A 26,775-nucleotide genomic window follows, 5' to 3' on the forward strand; every position below is an offset into this window, starting at 1 on the left:
AGGCCTGTACAACCAGCCAGCCAGCCATAGGCCTGTACAACCAGCCAGCCAGCCATAGGCCTGTACAACCAGCCAGCCAGCCATAGGCCTGTACAACCAGCCAGCCAGCCATAGGCCTGTACAACCAGCCAGCCAGCCATAGGCCTGTACAACCAGCCAGCCAGCCATAGGCCTGTACAACCAGCCAGCCATAGGCCTGTACAACCAGCCAGCCAGCCAGGCCTGTAGGCCAGCCATAGGCCTACAACCAGCCAGCCAGCCATAGGCCTGTACAACCAGCCAGCCAGCCATAGGCCTGTACAACCAGCCAGCCAGCCATAGGCCTGTACAACCAGCCAGCCAGCCATAGGCCTGTACAACCAGCCAGCCAGCCATAGGCCTGTACAACCAGCCAGCCAGCCATAGGCCTGTACAACCAGCCAGCCAGCCATAGGCCTGTACAACCAGCCAGCCAGCCATAGGCCTGTACAACCAGCCAGCCAGCCATAGGCCTGTACAACTAGCCAGCCAGCCATAGGCCTGTACAACCAGCCAGCCAGCCATAGGCCTGTACAACTAGCCAGCCAGCCATAGGCCTGTACAACCAGCCAGCCAGCCATAGGCCTGTACAACCAGCCAGCCAGCCATAGGCCTGTACAACCAGCCAGCCAGCCATAGGCCTGTACAACCAGCCAGCCAGCCATAGGCCTGTACAACTAGCCAGCCAGCCATAGGCCTGTACAACCAGCCAGCCAGCCATAGGCCTGTACAACTAGCCAGCCAGCCATAGGCCTGTACAACCAGCCAGCCAGCCATAGGCCTGTACAACCAGCCAGCCAGCCATAGGCCTGTACAACCAGCCAGCCAGCCATAGGCCTGTACAACCAGCCAGCCAGCCATAGGCCTGTACAACTAGCCAGCCAGCCATAGGCCTGTACAACCAGCCAGCCAGCCATAGGCCTGTACAACCAGCCAGCCAGCCATAGGCCTGTACAACCAGCCAGCCAGCCATAGGCCTGTACAACCAGCCAGCCAGCCATAGGCCTGTACAACCAGCCAGCCAGCCATAGGCCTGTACAACCAGCCAGCCAGCCATAGGCCTGTACAACCAGCCAGCCAGCCATAGGCCTGTACAACCAGCCAGCCAGCCATAGGCCTGTACAACCAGCCATAGCCAGCCAGCCATAGGCCTGTACAACTAGCCAGCCAGCCATAGGCCTGTACAACTAGCCAGCCAGCCATAGGCCTGTACAACCAGCCAGCCAGCCATAGGCCTGTACAACCAGCCAGCCAGCCATAGGCCTGTACAACTAGCCAGCCAGCCATAGGCCTATACAACCAGCCAGCCAGCCATAGGCCTGTACAACTAGCCAGCCAGCCATAGGCCTGTACAACCAGCCAGCCAGCCATAGGCCTGTACAACTAGCCAGCCAGCCATAGGCCTGTACAACTAGCCAGCCAGCCAGCCGGCCAGCCATAGGCCTGTACAACCAGCCAGCCAGCCAGCAATAAGTAGCTGTCACACCTTCTGCCTTGTAGGATGTTGTTAACACTGTGAGGTCAGGGCCTTGTAGGATGTTGTTAACACTGTGAGGTCAGGGCCTTGTAGGATGTTGTTAACACTGTGAGGTCAGGGCCTTGTAGGATGTTGTTAACACTGTGAGGTCAGGGCCTTGTAGGATGTTGTTAACACTGTGAGGTCAGGTCCTTGTAGGATGTTGTTAACACTGTGAGGTCAGGGCCTTGTAGGATGTTGTTAACACTGTGAGGTCAGGTCCTTGTAGGATGTTGTTAACACTGTGAGGTCAGGTCCTTGTAGGAGGTTGTTAACACTGTGAGGTCAGGGCCTTGTAGGATGTTGTTAACACTGTGAGGTCAGGGCCTTGTAGGATGTTGTTAACACTGTCAGGGGATTTAAACCCTTGTCTTCTCATCCCAGAACAAAGACACAAGCCCCAGAGAGAGAGAGAGAGAGTGTGTGTTGGTGTGTGTGTGGCGTGGGGGGCTTTGTCAGTAGAAAAATCGATCCCAAAGCACCGGGAAAGTAAAACTGTGTCCCAAATGAAATTGCACCCTATTCCCTTCATGATCCATAGGACTCCAGTCAAAAGTGCACTACATAGTGAATAGGGTGCCATTTGGGATGCCCAGTAAGATCAGACAAAACAAGGTTAGGATCTAAAACTGGAGGGTAAGGAATCAGGGAGACGGGTCCATTAGTGTGGTAGTCTCTATCTGAGGAGTGTAGTGGTCTCTATCTGAGGAGTGTAGTGGTCTCTAGCTGAGGGGTGTAGTGGTCTCTAGCTGAGGGGTGTGGTGGTCTCTAGCTGAGGGGTGTGGTGGTCTCTAACTGAGGGGTGTAGTGGTCTCTTGAGGGTGTAGTGGTCTCTAGCTGAGGGGTGTGGTGGTCTCTAGCTGAGGGGTGTAGTGGTCTCTAGCTGAGGGTGTGGTGGTCTCTAGCCCAGGGGTGTGGTGGTCTCTAGCTGAGGGGTGTAGTGGTCTCTAGCTGAGGGGTGTGGTGGTCTCTAGCTGAGGGTGTGGTGGTCTCTAACTGAGGGGTGTAGTGGTCTCTAGCTGAGGGGTGTAGTGGTCTCTAGCTGAGGGGTGTGGTGGTCTCTTCAGCTGAGGAGTGTAGTGACTCTAGCTGAGGGTGTAGTGGTCTCTAGCTGAGGGGTGTAGTGACTCTAGCTGAGGAGTGTAGTGGTGTCTAGCTGAGGAGTGTAGTGGTCTCTACCTGAGGGGTGTAGTGGTCTCTAGCTGAGGGGTGTAGTGACTCTAGCTGAGGAGTGTAGTGGTGTCTAGCTGAGGGGTGTAGTGGTCTCTAGCTGAGGGGTGTAGTGGTCTCTAGCTGAGGGGTGTAGTGGTCTCTATCTGAGGGGTGTAGTGGTCTCTAGCTGAGGGGTGTGGTGGTCTCTACCTGAGGGGTGTAGTGGTCTCTAGCTGAGGGGTGTGGTGGTCTCTACCTGAGGGGTGTAGTGGTCTCTATCTGAGGGTGTAGTGTTCTCTAGCTGAGGAGTGTAGTGGTCTCTAGCTGAGGGGTGTGGTGGTCTCTAGCTGAGGGGTGTGGTGGTCTCTAGCTGAGGGGTGTAGTGTTCTCTATCTGAGGGGTGTAGTGGTCTCTAGCTGAGGGGTGTAGTGACTCTAGCTGAGGGGTGTAGTGACTCTAGCTGAGGGGTGTGGTGACTCTAGCTGAGGGGTGTAGTGACTCTAGCTGAGGGGTGTAGTGGTCTCTAGCTGAGGGGTGTGGTGGTCTCTAGCTGAGGGGTGTGGTGGTCTCTAGCTGAGGGGTGTAGTGGTCTCTAGCTGAGGGGTGTGGTGGTCTCTAGCTGAGGGGTGTAGTGGTCTCTAGCTGAGGGGTGTAGTGGTCTCTAGCTGAGGGGTGTGGTGACTCTAGCTGAGGGGTGTAGTGGTCTCTAGCTGAGGGGTGTGGTGGTCTCTAGCTGAGGGGTGTAGTGGTCTCTAGCTGAGGGTGTGGTGGTCTCTAGCTGAGGGGTGTGGTGACTCTAGCTGAGGGTGTAGTGACTCTAGCTGAGGGGTGTAGTGGTCTCTAGCTGAGGGGTGTGGTGGTCTCTAGCTGAGGGTGTGGTGGTCTCTAGCTGAGGGTGTAGTGGTCTCTAGCTGAGGGGTGTAGTGGTCTCTAGCTGAGGGGTGTGGTGGTCTCTAGCTGAGGGGTGTAGTGTTCTCTAGCTGAGGGGTGTAGTGGTCTCTAGCTGAGGGGTGTAGTGGTCTCTAGCTGAGGGGTGTGGTGGTCTCTAGCTGAGGAGTGTGGTGGTCTCTAGCTGAGGGTGTAGTGGTCTCTAGCTGAGGGGTGTGGTGGTCTCTAGCTGAGGGGTGTAGTGGTCTCTAGCTGAGGGGTGTGGTGGTCTCTAGCTGAGGGGTGTAGTGGTCTCTAGCTGAGGGGTGTGGTGGTCTCTAGCTGAGGGGTGTAGTGGTCTCTAGCTGAGGGGTGTGGTGGTCTCTAGCTGAGGGGTGTAGTGGTCTCTAGCTGAGGGGTGTGGTGGTCTCTAGCTGAGGGGTGTGGTGACTCTAGCTGAGGGGTGTAGTGACTCTCGCTGAGGGGTGTAGTGGTCTCTAGCTGAGGGGTGTGGTGGTCTCTAGCTGAGGGGTGTGGTGGTCTCTAGCTGAGGGGTGTAGTGGTCTCTAGCTGAGGGGTGTAGTGGTCTCTAGCTGAGGGGTGTGGTGGTCTCTAGCTGAGGGGTGTAGTGTTCTCTAGCTGAGGGGTGTAGTGGTCTCTAGCTGAGGGGTGTAGTGGTCTCTAGCTGAGGGGTGTGGTGGTCTCTAGCTGAGGGGTGTGGTGGTCTCTAGCTGAGGAGTGTAGTGGTCTCTAGCTGAGGGGTGTGGTGGTCTCTAGCTGAGGGGTGTAGTGGTCTCTAGCTGAGGGGTGTGGTGGTCTCTAGCTGAGGGGTGTAGTGGTCTCTAGCTGAGGGGTGTGGTGGTCTCTAGCTGAGGGGTGTAGTGGTCTCTAGCTGAGGGGTGTGGTGGTCTCTAGCTGAGGGGTGTGGTGACTCTAGCTGAGGGGTGTAGTGACTCTAGCTGAGGGGTGTAGTGGTCTCTAGCTGAGGGGTGTGGTGGTCTCTAGCTGAGGGGTGTGGTGGTCTCTAGCTGAGGGGTGTAGTGGTCTCTAGCTGAGGGGTGTAGTGGTCTCTAGCTGAGGGGTGTGGTGGTCTCTAGCTGAGGAGTGTAGTGTTCTCTAGCTGAGGGGTGTAGTGGTCTCTAGCTGAGGGGTGTAGTGGTCTCTAGCTGAGGGGTGTGGTGGTCTCTAGCTGAGGAGTGTGGTGGTCTCTAGCTGAGGAGTGTAGTGGTCTCTAGCTGAGGGGTGTGGTGGTCTCTAGCTGAGGGGTGTAGTGGTCTCTAGCTGAGGGGTGTGGTGGTCTCTAGCTGAGGGGTGTAGTGGTCTCTAGCTGAGGGGTGTGGTGGTCTCTAGCTGAGGGGTGTAGTGGTCTCTAGCTGAGGGGTGTGGTGGTCTCTAGCTGAGGGGTGTAGTGGTCTCTAGCTGAGGGGTGTGGTGGTCTCTAGCTGAGGGGTGTAGTGGTCTCTAGCTGAGGGGTGTAGTGGTCTCTAGCTGAGGGGTGTAGTGGTCTCTAGCTGAGGGGTGTAGTGGTCTCTAGCTGAGGAGTGTAGTGTTCTCTAGCTGAGGGGTGTAGTGGTCTCTAGCTGAGGAGTGTAGTGTTCTCTAGCTGAGGGGTGTAGTGGTCTCTAGCTGAGGGGTGTAGTGACTTTAGCTGAGGGGTGTAGTGACTTTAGCTGAGGGGTGTAGTGACTTTAGCTGAGGGGTGTAGTGACTCTAGCTGAGGGGTGTAGTTGATTCATCTACAATAAATTTCTGTCTGTTCAGTGCTCTGCTCTCTTGATTCATCACCAGCATAGTATGAATCTCTGTCTGTTCAGTGCTCTGCTCTCTTGATTACAATCTTCAGGCATCAATCTGTTCTTTCTTCTCTGTGTGCCACCGTGTTGCCTGCCACCGAATGTGTGTGTGTGTGTGTGTGTGTGTGTGCGTGTGTGCCACCAAGCAGAGCAGACCTGTAGCAGGCTAACAGATGGTGTCTCTCAGTGAGGACCGTTTCCTCGGAGACGGAGAATGTAGTCAAGGATGAGGGGAAGACGGAGAGGGACAGAGTGATGGTGGTGGATGAGGGGAAGACAGAGAGGGACAGAGTGATGGTGGTGGATGAGGGGGAGACGGAGAGGGACAGAGTGATGGTGGTGGATGAGGGGGAGACAGAGAGGGACAGAGTGATGGTGGTGGATGAGGGGAAGACGGAGAGGGACAGAGTGATGGTAGTGGATGAGGGGAAGACAGAGAGGGACAGAGTGATGGTAGTGGATGAGGGGAAGACAGAGAGGGACAGAGTGATGGTGGTGGATGAGGGGGAGACGGAGAGGGACAGAGTGATGGTGGTGGATGAGGGGGAGACGGAGAGGGACAGAGTGATGGTGGTGGATGAGGGGAAGACAGAGAGGGACAGAGTGATGGTAGTGGATGAGGGGAAGACAGAGAGGGACAGAGTGATGGTAGTGGATGAGGGGAAGACAGAGAGGGACAGAGTGATGGTGGTGGATGAGGGAGAGACAGAGAGGACAGAGTGATGGTGGTGGATGAGGGGAGACGGAGAGGGACAGAGTGATGGTGGTGGATGAGGGAGACAGAGAGTGACAGAGTGATGGTGGTGGATGAGGGAAGACAGAGAGGTACAGAGTGATGGTAGTGGATGAGGGGAAGACAGAGAGGGACAGAGTGATGGTAGTGGATGAGGGGAAGACAGAGAGGGACAGAGTGATGGTGGTGGATGAGGGGGAGACGGAGAGGGACAGAGTGATGGTGGTGGATGAGGGGGAGACGGAGAGGGACAGAGTGATGGTGGTGGATGAGGGGAAGACAGAGAGGGACAGAGTGATGGTAGTGGATGAGGGGAAGACAGAGAGGGACAGAGTGATGGTAGTGGATGAGGGGAAGACAGAGAGGGACAGAGTGATGGTGGTGGATGAGGGGAAGACAGAGAGGGACAGAGTGATGGTGGTGGATGAGGGGGAGACGGAGAGGGACAGAGTGATGGTGGTGGATGAGGGGAAGACAGAGAGGGACAGAGTGATGGTAGTGGATGAGGGGAAGACAGAGAGGGACAGAGTGATGGTAGTGGATGAGGGGAAGACAGAGAGGGACAGGGTGATGGTGGTGGATGAGGGGGAGACGGAGAGGGACAGAGTGATGGTGGTGGATGAGGGGAAGACAGAGAGGGACAGAGTGATGGTGGTGGATGAGGGGAAGACAGAGAGGGACAGGGTGATGGTGGTGGATGAGGGGGAGACGGAGAGGGACAGGGTGATGGTGGTGGATGAGGGGGAGACGGAGAGGGACAGAGTGATGGTGGTGGATGAGGGGAAGACAGAGAGGGACAGGGTGATGGTGGTGGATGAGGGGAAGACAGAGAGGGACAGGGTGATGGTGGTGGATGAGGGGGAGACAGAGAGGGACAGAGTGATGGTGGTGGATGAGGGGGAGACAGAGAGGGACAGGGTGATGGTGGTGGATGAGGGGAGGGAGAGAGGGACAGAGTGATGGTTGTGTATGAGGGAGGGAGAAAGCGAGAGATGGTGGTGGATGTTGTTGTAATCACCCTGAGGAGAGAGAGAGGCCATCTTCACTCTCCTTTCTCAAATACTTTTCATTTTCCCTCCAGGGTGCTGCTGAGGAGAGCCACCTCTGTTTGACCACAGCTGAATACTGGAGGGTCTAGTGTGTAGTCTAGGGTCTAGTATGTAGTAGTACTGCCTGCTAGGGTCTAGTATGTAGTAGTACTGCCTACTAGCGTCTAGTATGTAGTAGTACTGCCTTCTAGGGTCTAGTGTGTAGTCTAGGGTCTAGCATGTAGTAGTACTGCCTGCTAGCGTCTAGTATGTAGTAGTACGGCCTTCTAGGGTCTAGTGTGTAGTCTTGGGTCTAGTGTGTACTAGTACTACTTGCTATGGTCTAGTATGTACTAATGCTTCCTGCTAAAGTCTGGTGTGTACTAGTACTGCCTGCTAGGGTCTAGTGTGTACTAGTACTGCCTGTTAGGGTCTAGTGTGTACTAGTACTGCCTGCTAGGGTCGAGTGTGTACTAGTATTGATCAGGGCCTAGATACCACCTCTGTGTTGTTAATATAACTAGTATTGATCAGGGCCTAGATACCACCCCTGTGTTGTTAATATAACTAGTATTGATCAGGGCCTAGATACCACCTCTGTGTTGTTAATATAACTAGTGTTGATCAGGGCCTAGATACCACCCCTGTGTTGTTTATATAACTAGTATTGATCAGGGCCTAGATACCAACCCTGTGTTGTTTATATAACTAGTATTGATCAGGGTTTAGATACCACCTCTGTGTTGTTAATATAACTAGTATTGATCAGGGCCTAGATACCACCCCTGTGTTGTTAATATAACTAGTATTGATCAGGGCCTAGATACCACCCCTGTGTTGTTAATATAACTAGTATTGATCAGGGCCTAGATACCACCCCTGTGTTGTTTATATAACTAGTATTGATCAGGGTTTAGATACCACCTCTGTGTTGTTAATATAACTAGTATTGATCAGGGCCTAGATACCACCTCTGTGTTGTTAATATAACTAGTATTGATCAGGGCCTAGATACCACCTCTGTGTTGTTAATATAACTAGTATTGATCAGGGCCTAGATACCACCCCTGTGTTGTTAATATAACTAGTATTGATCAGGGCCTAGATACCACCCCTGTGTTGTTAATATAACTAGTATTGATCAGGGCCTAGATACCACCTCTGTGTTGTTAATATAACTAGTGTTGATCAGGGCCTAGATACCACCCCTGTGTTGTTTATATAACTAGTATTGATCAGGGTTTAGATACCACCCCTGTGTTGTTAATATAACTAGTATTGATCAGGGCCTAGATACCACCCCTGTGTTGTTAATATAACTAGTATTGATCAGGGCCTAGATACCACCTCTGTGTTGTTAATATAACTAGTATTGATCAGGGCCTAGATACCACCCCTGTGTTGTTAATATAACTAGTATTGATCAGGGCCTAGATACCACCCCTGTGTTGTTAATATAACTAGTATTGATCAGGGCCTAGATACCACCCCTGTGTTGTTAATATAACTAGTATTGATCAGGGCCGAGATACCACCTCTGTGTTGTTAATATAACTAGTATTGATCAGGGCCTAGATACCAACCCTGTGTTGTTAATATAACTAGTATTGATCAGGGCCTAGATACCACCTCTGTGTTGTTAATATAACTAGTATTGATCAGGGCCGAGATACCACCTCTGTGTTGTTAATATAACTAGTATTGATCAGGGCCTAGATACCACCCCTGTGTTGTTAATATAACGCGTATTGATCAGGGCCTAGATACCACCTCTGTGTTGTTAATATAACTAGTGTTGATCAGGGCCTAGATACCACCCCTGTGTTGTTAATATAACTAGTATTGATCAGGGCCTAGATACCACCCCTGTGTTGTTAATATAACTAGTATTGATCAGGGCCTAGATACCACCCCTGTGTTGTTAATATAACTAGTATTGATCAGGGCCTAGATACCACCCCTGTGTTGTTAATATAACTAGTATTGATCAGGGCCTAGATACCACCTCTGTGTTGTTAATATAACTAGTATTGATCAGGGCCTAGATACCACCCCTGTGTTGTTAATATAACTAGTGTTGATCAGGGCCTAGATACCACCCCTGTGTTGTTAATATAACTAGTGTTGATCAGGGCCTAGATACCACCCCTGTGTTGTGAATATAACTAGTGTTGATCAGGGCCTAGATACCACCCCTGTGTTGTTAATACAACTAGTGTTGATCAGGGCCTAGATACCACCCTGTGTTGTTAATATAACTAGTATTGATCAGGGCCTAGATACCACCCCTGTGTTGTTAATATAACTAGTATTGATCAGGGCCTAGATACCACCCCTGTGTTGTTAATATAACTAGTATTGATCAGGGCCTAGATACCACCCCTGTGTTGTTAATATAACTAGTATTGATCAGGGCCTAGATACCACCCCTGTGTTGTTAATATAACTAGTATTGATCAGGGCCTAGATACCAACCCTGTGTTGTTAATATAACTAGTATTGATCAGGGCCTAGATACCACCTCTGTGTTGTTAATATAACTAGTATTGATCAGGGCCTAGATACCACCTCTGTGTTGTTAATATAACTAGTATTGATCAGGGCCTAGATACCACCTCTGTGTTGTTAATATAACTAGTGTTGATCAGGGCCTAGATACCACCCCTGTGTTGTTAATATAACTAGTGTTGATCAGGGCCTAGATACCACCTCTGTGTTGTTAATATAACTAGTATTGATCAGGGCCTAGATACCACCTCTGTGTTGTTAATATAACTAGTATTGATCAGGGCCTAGATACCACCCCTGTGTTGTTAATATAACTAGTATTGATCAGGGCCTAGATACCACCTCTGTGTTGTTAATATAACTAGTATTGATCAGGGCCGAGATACCACCTCTGTGTTGTTAATATAACTAGTATTGATCAGGGCCTAGATACCACCTCTGTGTTGTTAATATAACTAGTATTGATCAGGGCCTAGATACCACCTCTGTGTTGTTAATATAACTAGTGTTGATCAGGGCCTAGATACCACCCCTGTGTTGTTAATATAACTAGTGTTGATCAGGGCCTAGATACCACCTCTGTGTTGTTAATATAACTAGTATTGATCAGGGCCTAGATACCACCTCTGTGTTGTTAATATAACTAGTATTGATCAGGGCCTAGATACCACCCCTGTGTTGTTAATATAACTAGTATTGATCAGGGTCTAGATACCACCTCTGTGTTGTTAATATAACTAGTATTGATCAGGGCCGAGATACCACCTCTGTGTTGTTAATATAACTAGTATTGATCAGGGCCGAGATACCACCTCTGTGTTGTTAATATAACTAGTATTGATCAGGGCCTAGATACCACCCCTGTGTTGTAAATATAACGCGTATTGATCAGGGCCTAGATACCACCTCTGTGTTGTTAATATAACTAGTGTTGATCAGGGCCTAGATACCACCCCTGTGTTGTTAATATAACTAGTATTGATCAGGGCCTAGATACCACCCCTGTGTTGTTAATATAACTAGTATTGATCAGGGCCTAGATACCACCCCTGTGTTGTTAATATAACTAGTATTGATCAGGGCCTAGATACCACCCCTGTGTTGTTAATATAACTAGTATTGATCAGGGCCTAGATACCACCTCTGTGTTGTTAATATAACTATTATTGATGAGGGCCTAGATACCACCCCTGTGTTGTTAATATAACTAGTGTTGATCAGGGCCTAGATACCACCCCTGTGTTGTTAATATAACTAGTGTTGATCAGGGCCTAGATACCACCCCTGTGTTGTGAATATAACTAGTGTTGATCAGGGCCTAGATACCACCCCTGTGTTGTTAATATAACTAGTGTTGATCAGGGCCTAGATACCACCCCTGTGTTGTTAATATAACTAGTATTGATCAGGGCCTAGATACCACCCCTGTGTTGTTAATATAACTAGTATTGATCAGGGCCTAGATACCACCCCTGTGTTGTTAATATAACTAGTATTGATCAGGGCCTAGATACCACCCCTGTGTTGTTAATATAACTAGTATTGATCAGGGCCTAGATACCACCCCTGTGTTGTTAATATAACTAGTATTGATCAGGGCCTAGATACCAACCCTGTGTTGTTAATATAACTAGTATTGATCAGGGCCTAGATACCACCTCTGTGTTGTTAATATAACTAGTATTGATCAGGGCCTAGATACCACCTCTGTGTTGTTAATATAACTAGTATTGATCAGGGCCTAGATACCACCTCTGTGTTGTTAATATAACTAGTGTTGATCAGGGCCTAGATACCACCCCTGTGTTGTTAATATAACTAGTGTTGATCAGGGCCTAGATACCACCTCTGTGTTGTTAATATAACTAGTATTGATCAGGGCCTAGATACCACCTCTGTGTTGTTAATATAACTAGTATTGATCAGGGCCTAGATACCACCCCTGTGTTGTTAATATAACTAGTATTGATCAGGGCCTAGATACCACCTCTGTGTTGTTAATATAACTAGTGTTGATCAGGGCCTAGATACCACCCCTGTGTTGTTAATATAACTAGTGTTGATCAGGGCCTAGATACCACCTCTGTGTTGTTAATATAACTAGTATTGATCAGGGCCTAGATACCACCTCTGTGTTGTTAATATAACTAGTATTGATCAGGGCCTAGATACCACCCTGTGTTGTTAATATAACTAGTATTGATCAGGGTCTAGATACCACCTCTGTGTTGTTAATATAACTAGTATTGATCAGGGCCGAGATACCACCTCTGTGTTGTTAATATAACTAGTATTGATCAGGGTCGAGATACCACCTCTGTGTTGTTAATATAACTAGTATTGATCAGGGCCTAGATACCACCCCTGTGTTGTAAATATAACGTATTGATCAGGGCCTAGATACCACCTCTGTGTTGTTAATATAACTAGTGTTGATCAGGGCCTAGATACCACCCCTGTGTTGTTAATATAACTAGTATTGATCAGGGCCTAGATACCACCCCTGTGTTGTTAATATAACTAGTATTGATCAGGGCCTAGATACCACCCTGTGTTGTTAATATAACTAGTATTGATCAGGGCCTAGATACCACCCCTGTGTTGTTAATATAACTAGTATTGATCAGGGCCTAGATACCACCCCTGTGTTGTTAATATAACTAGTATTGATCAGGGCCTAGATACCACCTCTGTGTTGTTAATATAACTAGTATTGATCAGGGCCTAGATACCACCCCTGTGTTGTTAATATAACTAGTGTTGATCAGGGCCTAGATACCACCCCTGTGTTGTTAATATAACTAGTGTTGATCAGGGCCTAGATACCACCCCTGTGTTGTGAATATAACTAGTTGATCAGGGCCTAGATACCACCCCTGTGTTGTTAATATAACTAGTGTTGATCAGGGCCTAGATACCACCCCTGTGTTGTTAATATAACTAGTATTGATCAGGGCCTAGATACCACCCCTGTGTTGTTAATATAACTAGTATTGATCAGGGCCTAGATACCACCCCTGTGTTGTTAATATAACTAGTATTGATCAGGGCCTAGATACCACCCCTGTGTTGTTAATATAACTAGTATTGATCAGGGCCTAGATACCACCCTGTGTTGTTAATATAACTAGTATTGATCAGGGCCTAGATACCAACCCTGTGTTGTTAATATAACTAGTATTGATCAGGGCCTAGATACCACCTCTGTGTTGTTAATATAACTAGTATTGATCAGGGCCTAGATACCACCTCTGTGTTGTTAATATAACTAGTATTGATCAGGGCCTAGATACCACCTCTGTGTTGTTAATATAACTAGTGTTGATCAGGGCCTAGATACCACCCCTGTGTTGTTAATATAACTAGTGTTGATCAGGGCCTAGATACCACCTCTGTGTTGTTAATATACCTAGTATTGATCAGGGCCTAGATACCACCTCTGTGTTGTTAATATAACTAGTATTGATCAGGGCCTAGATACCACCCCTGTGTTGTTAATATAACTAGTATTGATCAGGGCCTAGATACCACCTCTGTGTTGTTAATATAACTAGTATTGATCAGGGCCTAGATACCACCCCTGTGTTGTTAATATAACTAGTATTGATCAGGGCCTAGACACCACCTCTGTGTTGTTAATATAACTAGTATTGATCAGGGCCTAGATACCACCTCTGTGTTGTTAATATAACTAGTGTTGATCAGGGCCTAGATACCACCCCTGTGTTGTTAATATAACTAGTGTTGATCAGGGCCTAGATACCACCTCTGTGTTGTTAATATAACTAGTATTGATCAGGGCCTAGATACCACCTCTGTGTTGTTAATATAACTAGTATTGATCAGGGCCTAGATACCACCCCTGTGTTGTTAATATAACTAGTATTGATCAGGGTCTAGATACCACCTCTGTGTTGTTAATATAACTAGTGTTGATCAGGGCATAGATACCACCCCTGTGTTGTTAATATAACTAGTGTTGATCAGGGCCTAGATACCACCCCTGTGTTGTTAATATAACTAGTATTGATCAGGGCCTAGATACCACCCCTGTGTTGTTAATATAACTAGTATTGATCAGGGCCTAGATACCACCCTGTGTTGTTAATATAACTAGTGTTGATCAGGGCCTAGATACCACCCCCTGTGTTGTTAATATAACTAGTATTGATCAGGGCCTAGATACCACCTCTGTGTTGTTAATATAACTAGTGTTGATCAGGGCCTAGATACCACCTCTGTGTTGTTAATATAACTAGTATTGATCAGGGCCTAGATACCACCCCTGTGTTGTTAATATAACTAGTATTGATCAGGGCCTAGATACCACCTCTGTGTTGTTAATATAACTAGTATTGATCAGGGCCTAGATACCACCTCTGTGTTGTTAATATAACTAGTATTGATCAGGGCCTAGATACCACCTCTGTGTTGTTAATATAACTAGTATTGATCAGGGCCTAGATACCACCTCTGTGTTGTTAATATAACTAGTGTTGATCAGGGCCTAGATACCACCCCTGTGTTGTTAATATAACTAGTGTTGATCAGGGCCTAGATACCACCTCTGTGTTGTTAATATAACTAGTATTGATCAGGGCCTAGATACCACCTCTGTGTTGTTAATATAACTAGTATTGATCAGGGCCTAGATACCACCCCTGTGTTGTTAATATAACTAGTATTGATCAGGGCCTAGATACCACCTCTGTGTTGTTAATATAACTAGTGTTGATCAGGGCCTAGATACCACCCCTGTGTTGTTAATATAACTAGTGTTGATCAGGGCCTAGATACCACCTCTGTGTTGTTAATATAACTAGTATTGATCAGGGCCTAGATACCACCTCTGTGTTGTTAATATAACTAGTATTGATCAGGGCCTAGATACCACCCCTGTGTTGTTAATATAACTAGTATTGATCAGGGTCTAGATACCACCTCTGTGTTGTTAATATAACTAGTATTGATCAGGGCCGAGATACCACCTCTGTGTTGTTAATATAACTAGTATTGATCAGGGTCGAGATACCACCTCTGTGTTGTTAATATAACTAGTATTGATCAGGGCCTAGATACCACCCCTGTGTTGTTAATATAACTAGTGTTGATCAGGGCCTAGATACCACCCCTGTGTTGTTAATATAACTAGTATTGATCAGGGCCTAGATACCACCCCTGTGTTGTTAATATAACTAGTATTGATCAGGGCCTAGATACCACCCCTGTGTTGTTAATATAACTAGTATTGATCAGGGCCTAGATACCACCCCTGTGTTGTTAATATAACTAGTATTGATCAGGGCCTAGATACCACCCCTGTGTTGTTAATATAACTAGTATTGATCAGGGCCTAGATACCACCTCTGTGTTGTTAATATAACTAGTATTGATCAGGGCCTAGATACCACCCCTGTGTTGTTAATATAACTAGTGTTGATCAGGGCCTAGATACCACCCCTGTGTTGTTAATATAACTAGTGTTGATCAGGGCCTAGATACCACCCCTGTGTTGTGAATATAACTAGTGTTGATCAGGGCCTAGATACCACCCCTGTGTTGTTAATATAACTAGTGTTGATCAGGGCCTAGATACCACCCCTGTGTTGTTAATATAACTAGTATTGATCAGGGCCTAGATACCACCCCTGTGTTGTTAATATAACTAGTATTGATCAGGGCCTAGATACCACCCTGTGTTGTTAATATAACTAGTATTGATCAGGGCCTAGATACCACCCCTGTGTTGTTAATATAACTAGTATTGATCAGGGCCTAGATACCACCTCTGTGTTGTTAATATAACTAGTATTGATCAGGGCCTAGATACCACCCCTGTGTTGTTAATATAACTAGTATTGATCAGGGCCTAGACACCACCTCTGTGTTGTTAATATAACTAGTATTGATCAGGGCCTAGATACCACCTCTGTGTTGTTAATATAACTAGTGTTGATCAGGGCCTAGATACCACCCCCTGTGTTGTTAATATAACTAGTGTTGATCAGGGCCTAGATACCACCTCTGTGTTGTTAATATAACTAGTATTGATCAGGGCCTAGATACCACCTCTGTGTTGTTAATATAACTAGTATTGATCAGGGCCTAGATACCACCCCTGTGTTGTTAATATAACTAGTATTGATCAGGGTCTAGATACCACCTCTGTGTTGTTAATATAACTAGTGTTGATCAGGGCATAGATACCACCCCTGTGTTGTTAATATAACTAGTGTTGATCAGGGCCTAGATACCACCCCTGTGTTGTTAATATAACTAGTATTGATCAGGGCCTAGATACCACCCCTGTGTTGTTAATATAACTAGTATTGATCAGGGCCTAGATACCACCCCTGTGTTGTTAATATAACTAGTGTTGATCAGGGCCTAGATACCACCCCTGTGTTGTTAATATAACTAGTATTGATCAGGGCCTAGATACCACCTCTGTGTTGTTAATATAACTAGTGTTGATCAGGGCCTAGATACCACCTCTGTGTTGTTAATATAACTAGTATTGATCAGGGCCTAGATACCACCCCTGTGTTGTTAATATAACTAGTATTGATCAGGGCCTAGATACCACCTCTGTGTTGTTAATATAACTAGTATTGATCAGGGCCTAGATACCACCTCTGTGTTGTTAATATAACTAGTATTGATCAGGGTTTAGATACCACCCCTGTGTTGTTAATATAACTAGTGTTGATCAGGGTTTAGATACCACCCCTGTGTTGTTAATATAACTAGTATTGATCAGGGCCTAGATACCACCTCTGTGTTGTTAATATAACTAGTATTGATCAGGGTTTAGATACCACCCCTGTGTTGTTAATATAACTAGTATTGATCAGGGCCTAGATACCACCCCTGTGTTGTTAATATAACTAGTGTTGATCAGGGCCTAGATACCACCCCTGTGTTGTTAATATAACTAGTAATAATAATAATAATATTGATCAGGGTTTAGATACCACCTCTGTGTTGTTAATATAACTAGTATTGATCAGGGCCTAGATACCACCTCTGTGTTGTTAATATAACTAGTATTGATCAGGGCCTAGATACCACCTCTGTGTTGTTAATATAACTAGTATTGATCAGGGCCTAGATACCACCCCTGTGTTGTTAATATAACTAGTATTGATCAGGGCCTAGATACCACCTCTGTGTTGTTAATATAACTAGTATTGATCAGGGCCTAGATACCACCCCTGTGTTGTTAATATAACTAGTATTGATCAGGGCCTAGATACCACCTCTGTGTTGTTAATATAACTAGTGTTGATCAGGGCCTCGATACCACCCCTGTGTTGTTAATATAACTAGTGTTGATCAGGGCCTAGATACCACCCCTGTGTTGTTAATATAACTAGTATTGATCAGGGCCTAGATACCACCTCTGTGTTGTTAATATAACTAGTATTGATCAGGGCCTAGATACCACCCCTGTGTTGTTAATATAACTAGTATTGATCAGGGTTTAGATACCACCCCTGTGTTGTTAATATAACTAGTATTGATCAGGGTTTAGATACCACCTCTGTGTTAATATAACTAGTGTTGATCAGGGCCTAGATACCACCCCTGTGTTGTTTTTGATTCTGTACTCATAGGATAATAGTCTCCTTCAGCTATTTCTTTCAGCGTTTGAATGATTGAAGGTGACTCTCTTACCTGTCGGCTACTCTCCTCTATGCTCCTGTCTAGTTGGTGTCCTGTGATTGGTTACACAGATTCTGGTATTGTGACAATTAGATCCTCTCAGCCAAATACTGAGTTATTTTCATCTTATTATTATTTTATTTAAACATGCTAAATGCTTTTTTTTTTTTGAGTTCATGCCCAATCACAGGCTGTTGGGAAGGTCAATCACAGGCTGTTGGGAAGGCCAATCACAGGCTGTTGGGAAGGCCAATCACAGGCTGTTGGGAAGGTCAATCACAGGCTGTTGGGAAGGCCAATCACAGGCTGTTGGGAAGGCCAATCACAGGCTGTTGGGAAGGCCAATCACAGGCTGTTGGGAAGGCCAATCACAGGCTGTTGGGAAGGCCAATCACAGGCTGTTGAGAAGGACAATCACAGGCTGTTGGGAAGGCCAATCACAGGCTGTTGGGAAGGCCAATCACAGGCTGTTGGGAAGGCCAATCACAGGCTGTTGGGAAGGCCAATCACATGCTGTTGGGAAGGCCAATCACAGGCTGTTGGGAAGGCCAACCACAGGCTGTTGGGAAGGCCAATCACAGGCTGTTGGGAAGGCCAATCACAGGCTGTTGGGAAGGCCAATCACAGGCTGTTGGGAAGGCCAATCAAAGGCTGTTGGGAAGGTCAATCACAGGCTGTTGGGAAGGCCAATCACAGGCTGTTGGGAAGGCCAATCACATGCTGTTGGGAAGGCCAATCACAGGCTGTTGGGAAGGCCAATCACAGGCTGTTGGGAAGGCCAGTCTCTGCTACCAATATTAATGTGCTTTTAGTTCTGCATCCAGAACTATGTGTAATTGTTGTCCTACGTCCTTTCAGCACTATGTCTCTGTCTGCATACCAAATAACACCATGTTCCCTTTATAGTGCACTTCTTTTAACCTGTAGGGATCTGATGAAAAGTAGTGCACTATAAAGGGAATAGAGGGTTTGCCGTTTGGGGATACATCCTGTGACTAATGGGTGGTTGTGTCTTCCCACAGATCAGAGAGCCCGAGAGCTGATTGAGATGTCTTAGGTCAGTCTTCAATGGACTCCCCTTTTTCTGCACTCGTTAAATGCTATTTTATTACCACACAGATATCAGTTCCATTACGTCTGTAATGGGCAGGCGTGTCTGTGAGATACAGCATTTATAGGTATTTGTTTTATAACTTTATCATACATTACCTCTTTCCAAATATTGCGATATTGATTACCTGGCAGTTAAAATGTCATTGTCAGAGGATATTTATTCTTTTTTTTTTTCCAATGATGGATCGTTTGGAAGCCCATTTCACAACTTCCTGTCTGAGTGTCGGTGTTTGGTTGATGTGCTCGTGCCCATCACAGGCTGTTGGTGGCACCTTAACTGGGCTCGTTCTAATGACTGGAGTGGAATCGGTGGAATGGTAACAAATACATCGAACATCAGGTTTTCAGACATTACTATGAGCCGTCCTCCTCTCAACAGCCTCCTGTGGTTTCCAGGTGTTCCATACCATTCCATTGACTCCAGTCCAGACATTACTATGAGCCGTCCTCCTCTCAACAGCCTCCTGTGGTTTCCAGGTGTTCCATACCATTCCATTGACTCCAGTCCAGACATTACTATGAGCCGTCCTCCTCTCAACAGCCTCCTGTGGTTTCCAGGTGTTCCATACCATTCCATTGACTCCAGTCCAGACATTACTATGAGCCGTCCTCCTCTCAACAGCCTCCTGTGGTTTCCAGGTGTTCCATACCATTCCATTGACTCCAGTCCAGACATTACTATGAGCCGTCCTCCTCTCAACAGCCTCCTGTGGTTTCCAGGTGTTCCATACCATTCCATTGACTCCAGTCCAGACAATACTATGAGCCGTCCTCCTCTCAACAGCCTCCTGTGGTTTCCAGGTGTTCCATACCATTCCATTGACTCCAGTCCAGACATTACTATGAGCCGTCCTCCTCTCAACAGCCTCCTGTGGTTTCCAGGTGTTCCATACCATTCCATTTACTCCAGTCCAGACATTACTATGAGCCGTCCTCCTCTCAACAGCCTCCTGTGGTTTCCAGGTGTTCCATACCATTCCATTGACTCCAGTCCAGACATTACTATGAGCCGTCCTCCTCTCAACAGCCTCCTGTGGTTTCCAGGTGTTCCATACCATTCCATTTACTCCAGTCCAGACATTACTATGAGCCGTCCTCCTCTCAACAGCCTCCTCCAGTGACACAATGACTCAGATGTCAATGTAAATGATATACAAAATCCCTCTCAACAGCCTCCTTTTACAAGTGGTTTGCTGTTGAGGTGTTCCATACCTTTATTCCATTTACATATTCCAGTCAAACATCATTACTCTTTAATGATTGCTGGGCTCTTTTTTTGGGGGGGGGGGATCTACTACTTAAAACCTACACAATCCCTAAATGTTCTCCGAGCATGTTCATGGGATGACTCAGATGTCAATGTAAATGATATACAAAAACCCCTCACAGGGACCCTCTGCCCTAACAGCTTCACCAAACCTCCCTAGGCTGTCATTGAAAATAAGAATTTGTTCTTGAGATGCCTGGTTAAATAAAGGTAAAATAAAATAAACATTTCAGAAATCAGAGCTTGATGGGGTGGATCCAGGTGGTGAATGAGTGTCCCTCCTCCACTGGTAAGCCCACACTCTCAAGGGGTCTGAATATTTTCCCTGCACTGTTTGTTTTCAAACATCATTCTCATTCAGCCCACCTTTTTTGAATGATTACTAGTGCCTTAACTACATGGGCTCTCTTTTTTGAAGGGGTCTAAGACATAGCCCACCTTAAAAGCATTACTACACAATCCAGAGCTAAATGTTCTACATTCAGCCCATGTTTTTGATGGGGCGGCAGGGTAGCCTAGTGGTTAGAGCGTTGCACATTCAGCCCACCTGTGTTTTGAAGGAGGCACCGGAGCTTTAGCAAGACATTCAGCCCACCTGTGTTTTGAAGGAGGCACCAGAGCTAGGCATTACATAATTCAGCCCACCTGTGTTTTGAAGGAGGCACCAGAACAGGCAGTTAATTCAGCCCACTGTCCCCAGGCTGTCATTAAAAATAAGCCCACCTTGTTTTAAGGAGGCACCGACTTGCCTGGTTAAATAAGGAGGCAAAATAAAATAAAGCCCACCTGTTTTTGAAAAAATGAAATTAAATTTCAGACTGGTTTTGAAGGAGGCACCAGAGCTGATGGGGGCATTCAGCCCACCTGTGTTTTGAAGGAGGCACCAGAGCTAGCATTAGCATTAAATACATTCCCCACCTGTGTTTTGAAGCCACCAGAGCTAGCATTAGCATTACATACTTCAGCCCACCTTTTTTGAAGGAGGCACCAGGCTCATTAGCATTACATTTCAGCCCACCTGTGTTTTGAAGGCACTGCATTAGCATTTTCATTCAGCCCACCTGTGTTTTGAAGGAGGCACCAGAGCTAGCATTAGCATTAAAGACATTCAGCCCACCTGTGTTTTGAAGGAGGCACCAGAGCTAGCATTAGCATTACATACATTCAGCCCACCTGTGTTTTGAAGGAGGCACCAGAGCTAGCATTAGCATTAAAGACATTCAGCCCACCTGTGTTTTGAAGGAGGCACCAGAGCTAGCATTAGCATTACATACATTCAGCCCACCTGTGTTTTGAAGGAGGCACCAGAGCTAGCATTAGCATTAAAGACATTCAGCCCACCTGTGTTTTGAAGGAGGCACCACAGGGACAGAGCAGGTTGTAACAGGACAAGAGAGGAGTGCTGACTGAGGCAGAGAGAAAAGAGAGAACCCTAACCCTGGCTGTTTGTACCGATTGCCCTCTTCAACTGACTGTGTTCTGGCCCGTCCCCCAGGGAGGAGGTGTGATGCAACACTGCAACCACGGATACGCCATGTCAGCTCTCTTTCCCGCCTTCACACCCTCTTACCTACCTGCAGCTCACAGTCAACCCGTTTGTTCACCCGGTCATTTAATTAGGTTGCTTATAAGTAGATACATTCCCTGGCGGGTTGGTGTGTGGTGTAGTGGGTGCTGGCCCTTAGGGAGAGGAGGGAAGGAGTGTCTGTCTCTCTCTCTCTCTCTCTCTCTCTGGGCCATTCTGGAGGCTCTCTCCTCCCTCCCTCCATCCATCCCTGCCTCTCTCCTCTCAGGCAGTCGTGGGCCATGTTTTAAGGGCAGGCCCACAGGGACAGGCTGTCAGGAAGTGCAGCAAGAGCACATGATGGGAAGCTCCTCACTGAAAGTCCCCACAACGCTGCTGCTGTAATGTTCTGAACGATGGCAGAGCCAATCAGATATGGCAACTAGAGAGAGGAGAGAGACCGTGGTCATTTAAAGGAGGTGACTGTGTGTTCATGGAGGTGACTGTGTGTTCATGGAGGTGACTGTGTGTTCATGGAGGTGACTGTGTGTTCATGGAGGTGACTGTGTGCTCAGGGAGGTGACTGTGTGCTCAGGGAGGTGACTGTGTGTTCATGGAGGTGACTGTGTGCTCAGGGAGGTGACTGTGTGTGCAGGGAGGTGACTGTGTGTTCAGGAGGTGACTGTGTGCTCATGGTGCTCAGGTGACTGTGTTCATGGAGGTGACTGTGTGTTCAGGGAGGTGACTGTGTTCAGGGAGGTGACTGTGTGCTCAGGGAGGTGACTGTGTGTTCATGGAGGTGACTGTGTTCATGGAGGTGACTGTGTGCTCATGGAGGTGACTGTGTGTTCATGGAGGTGACTGTGTGTTCATGGAGGTGACTGTGTTCATGGAGGTGACTGTGTGCTCAGGAGGTGACTGTGTGTTCATGGAGGTGACTGTGTGTTCAGGGAGGTGACTGTGTGCTCAGGGAGGTGACTGTGTTCAGGGAGGTGACTGTGTGTTCATGGAGGTGACTGTGTGTTCATGGAGGTGACTGTGTGCTCATGGAGGTGACTGTGTGTTCAGGGAGGTGACTGTGTGTTCATGGAGGTGACTGTGTGTTCAGGTGACTGTGTGTCATGGAGGTGACTGTGTGTTGACATGGACTGGTGTTCAGGGAGATGACTGTGTGTTCAGGGAGGTGACTGTGTGTTCATGGAGGTGACTGTGTGTTCAGGAGGTGACTGTGTTCATGTGACTGTGTTCAGGGAGGTGACTGTGTGTTCATGGAGGGACTGTGTGTTCATGGAGGTGACTGTGTGCTCAGGGAGGTGACTGTGTGTTCAGGGAGGTGACTGTGTGTTCATGGAGGTGACTGTGTGTTCAGGGAGGTGACTGTGTGTTCATGGAGGTGACTGTGTGCTCATGGAGGTGACTGTGTTCAGGGAGGTGACTGTGACTGTGTTCAGGGACTGTGTGTTCATGGACTGTGTGTTCAGGGAGGTGACTGTGTGTTCAGGGAGGTGACTGTGTTTTATGGAGGTGACTGTGTTCATGGAGGTGACTGTGTGTTCATGGAGGTGACTGTGTTCATGGACTGTGTGTTCATGGAGGTGACTGTGTGTTCATGGAGGTGACTGTGTTCATGGAGGTGACTGGAGGTGACTGTGTTCATGGAGGTGACTGTGTGTTCATGGAGGTGACTGTGTGTTCATGGAGGTGACTGTGTTCATGGAGGTGACTGTGTTCATGGAGGTGACTGTGTTCATGGAGGTGACTGTGTTCATGGAGGTGACTGTGTGTTCAGGGAGGTGACTGTGTGTTCATGGAGGTGACTGTGTGTTCATGGAGGTGACTGTGTGTTCATGGAGGTGACTGTGTTCATGGAGGTGACTGTGTTCATGGAGGTGACTGTGTGTTCAGGGAGGTGACTGTGTGTTCAGGGAGGTGACTGTGTGTTCAGGGAGGTGACTGTGTTCATGGAGGTGACTGTGTGGAGGTGACTGTGTTCATGGAGGTGACTGTGTGTCATGGAGGTGACTGTGTTCATGGAGGTGACTGTGTGTTCATGGAGGTGACTGTGTTCATGGAGGTGACTGTGTGCTCATGGAGGTGACTGTGTGTTCAGTGACTGTGTGTTCAGGGAGGTGACTGTGTGTTCATGGTGCTCAGGTGACTGTGTGTTCATGGAGGTGACTGTGTGTTGTGTTCATGGAGGTGACTGTGTTCATGGAGGTGACTGTGTGTTCAGGGGTGACTGTGTTCAGGGAGGTGACTGTGTGTTCAGGGAGGTGACTGTGTGTTCATGGAGGTGACTGTGTGTTCAGGGAGGTGACTGTGTGTTCAGGGAGGTGACTGTGTGTTCATGGAGGTGACTGTGTGTTCATGGAGGTGACTGTGTGTCATGGAGGTGACTGTGTTCATGGAGGTGACTGTGTGTTCATGGAGGTGACTGTGTGTTCAGGGAGGTGACTGTGTGTTCATGGAGGTGACTGTGTGCTCATGGAGGTGACTGTGTGCTCAGGGAGGTGACTGTGTTCATGGAGGTGACTGTGTTCATGGAGATGACTGTGTGTTCAGGGAGGTGACTGTGTTCATGGAGGTGACTGTGTGCTCAGGGAGGTGACTGTGTGTCAGGGAGGTGACTGTGTGTTCATGGAGGTGACTGTGTGCTCAGGGAGGTGACTGTGTTCATGGAGGTGACTGTGTGTTCAGGGAGGTGACTGTGTGTTCATGGAGGTGACTGTGTTCATGGAGGTGACTGTGTGACTGTTCATGGAGGTGACTGTGTGTGTGTGTTCAGGAGGTGACTGTGTGTTCAGGGGAGGTGACTGTGTGACTGACTGTGTTCATGGAGGTGACTGTGACTGTGTTCATGTGACTGTGTTCATGGAGGTGACTGTGTGTCATGGAGGTGACTGTGTGTTCATGGAGGTGACTGTGTGTTCAGGGAGGTGACTGTGTGTTCATGGAGGTGACTGTGTTCATGGAGGTGACTGTGTTCATGGAGGGACTGTGTGACTGTGTGCTCAGGTGACTGTGTGCTCAGGGAGGTGACTGTGTTCATGGAGGTGACTGTGTGTTCATGGAGGTGACTGTGTGTCATGGAGGTGACTGTGTGCTCAGGGAGGTGACTGTGTGCTCATGGAGGTGACTGTGTGCTCATGGAGGTGACTGTGTGTTCAGGGAGGTGACTGTGTGCTCATGGAGGTGACTGTGTGTTCATGGAGGTGACTGTGTGTTCATGGAGGTGACTGTGTGTTCATGGAGGTGACTGTGTGCTCAGGGAGGTGACTGTGTGTTCATGGAGGTGACTGTGTGCTCATGGAGGTGACTGTGTGTTCAGGGAGGTGACTGTGTGCTCAGGGAGGTGACTGTGTGCTCAGGGAGGTGACTGTGTGCTCAGGGAGGTGACTGTGTGTTCAGGGAGTGTGTGACTGTGTGCTCAGGGAGGTGACTGTGTGCTCAGGGAGGTGACTGTGTGCTCAGGGAGGTGACTGTGTGCTCAGGGAGGTGACTATGTGCTCAGGGAGGTGACTGTGTGCTCAGGGAGGTGACTATGTGCTCAGGGAGGTGACTGTGTGTTCAGGGAGGTGACTGTGTGCTCAGGGAGGTGACTATGTGCTCAGGGAGGTGACTGTGTGCGTTAGTGTTAGTTTGAGTCCATGTGGGCTGTTGGAGGATGAATGCCCCGTTAATGAACCACCTCCAGACACTGAAACCTTTTGTATGGTGAGACTAATGGTCTCCTCTGAAGATGTATGGCAATACCCTGACTTCATTTATGACTTAGACCACTTTCAGAGGACTTTAATCTCTCTTTGCATGACTGATGGATCTTTATGGATATTGATCTTTTCTGTGGTGCAGCTGGGTGGTTGGGGGGGGGGGGTCATTTGAACCTCCGGACCCTGGTGTAGGTAGGACTGACTGCCGTCGTGTTAGAATTCGGCTACGACTACCGAACCTGTACACTCCTGCTATTTAAAACGATTTGGACCAGGCTAGTTTAGTGCAGTGTCGTGACAGGTCTCGTTTAACAGAGCCACCTGATTGAACCCCACTTTGGCACCGAACTCGCCGATCCACCCACATGTTGCAGTAAAAGGGGTTTGCAGTGAATTAGCTGTTTAAATCTGTGTTTCATATAACAATACTACGGTAATATAAATACGATGTCATGGGAAGTACTGTGTGATGACACACATTACAATACCGTAAAATGTACGGTATCATACTGTAAACAAAAACAACAACAAAAAGTTCCTGTCTAGTTGTAGTATATATCTGTGTTGTCTATCTGTAGTGTCTATCTGTGTTGTCTATCTGTAGTATATATCTGTGTTGTCTATCTGTAGTGTCTATCTGTAGTGTCTATCTGTAGTGTCTATCTGTAGTGTCTATCTGTAGTGTCTATCTGTAGTGTCTAATTGTAGTGTCTATCTGTGGTGTCTATCTGTAGTGTCTATCTGTAGTGTCTATCTGTAGTATCTATCTGTGTGTCTATCTGTAGTGGTATCTTTGTGTAGTGTCTATCTGTAGTGTCTATCTGTAGTGTGTTGTAGTGTCTAACTGTAGTGTCTATCTGTGTGTCTATCTGTAGTATATATCTGTGTTGTCTATCTGTAGTGTCTATCTGTGTTGTCTATCTGTAGTATATATCTGTGTTGTCTATCTGTAGTGTCTATCTGTGTTGTCTATCTGTAGTGTCTATCTGTGTTGTCTATCTGTAGTGTCTATCTTTGTTGTCTATCTGTAGTGTCTATCTGTAGTGTCTATCTGTAGTGGCTATCTGTGGTGTCTATCTGTAGTGTATATCTGTGTTGTCTATCTATCTGTAGTGTCTATCTGTGTTGTCTATCTGTAGTGTCTATCTGTGTGTCTATCTGTAGTGTCTATCTGTGTGTCTATCTATGTCTGTAGTATATATCTTTGTTGTCTATATGTAGTGTCTATCTGTAGTGTCTATCTGTAGTGTCTATCTGTAGTGTCTATCTGTAGTGTATGTCTATCTGTAGTGTCTATATCTGTGTTGTCTATCTGTAGTGTATATCTGTAGTGTATATCTGTGTTGTCTATCTGGAGTGTCTATCTGTAGTGTCTATCTGTGTTGTCTATCTGTGTGTCTAGCTGTAGTGTCTATCTGTAGTGTCTATCTGTAGTGTCTATCTGTAGTGTCTATCTGTAGTGTCTATTTGTAGTGTCTATCTGTAGTGTCTATCTGTAGTGTCTATCTGTAGTGTCTATCTGTGGTGTCTATCTGTAGTGTCTATCTGTAGTGTCTAGCTGTAGTGTATATCTGTGTGGTATATCTGTAGTGTCTATCTGTAGTGTCTATCGGTGGTGTCTAGTTGTAGTGTCTAGTTGTAGTGTATATCTGTAGTGTCTAGTTGTAGTGTCTAACTGTAGTGTCTATCTGCAGTGTCTAGTTTTAGTATATATCTGTGGTGTCTAGTTGTAGTGTCTATCTGTGGTGTCTAGTTGTAGTATATATCTGTGTTGTCTATCTGTAGTGTCTATCTGTATTGTATATCTGTAGTGTCTATATGTGTTGTCTATCTGTAGTGTCTATCTGTTGTAGTGTATATCTGTAGTGTCTAGCTGTAGTGTTTATCTGTAGTGTCTAGTT

At 47.1% G+C, this 26,775-nt stretch overlaps 1 protein-coding gene and 1 long non-coding RNA gene across 6 annotated transcripts in view; both read left to right on the forward strand.

The window, feature by feature from the left end:
* Positions 1–1,951, forward strand: part of LOC127908904 (uncharacterized) — a 9,756-nt gene extending 7,805 nt beyond the window's left edge. For both annotated transcript variants that reach the window (XR_008068984.1, XR_008068985.1), the window contains one exon: positions 1,539–1,951. This is a non-coding gene — a long non-coding RNA (uncharacterized LOC127908904). The remainder of the gene's footprint in view (positions 1–1,538) is intronic.
* Positions 1–26,775, forward strand: part of tenm4 (teneurin transmembrane protein 4) — a 783,671-nt gene that overhangs the window by 327,479 nt on the left and 429,417 nt on the right. The window lies entirely within an intron of this gene.

Source organism: Oncorhynchus keta, chromosome 18 (assembly GCF_023373465.1).
Source record: "Oncorhynchus keta strain PuntledgeMale-10-30-2019 chromosome 18, Oket_V2, whole genome shotgun sequence".
Taxonomy (NCBI): Eukaryota; Metazoa; Chordata; class Actinopteri; order Salmoniformes; family Salmonidae; genus Oncorhynchus; species Oncorhynchus keta.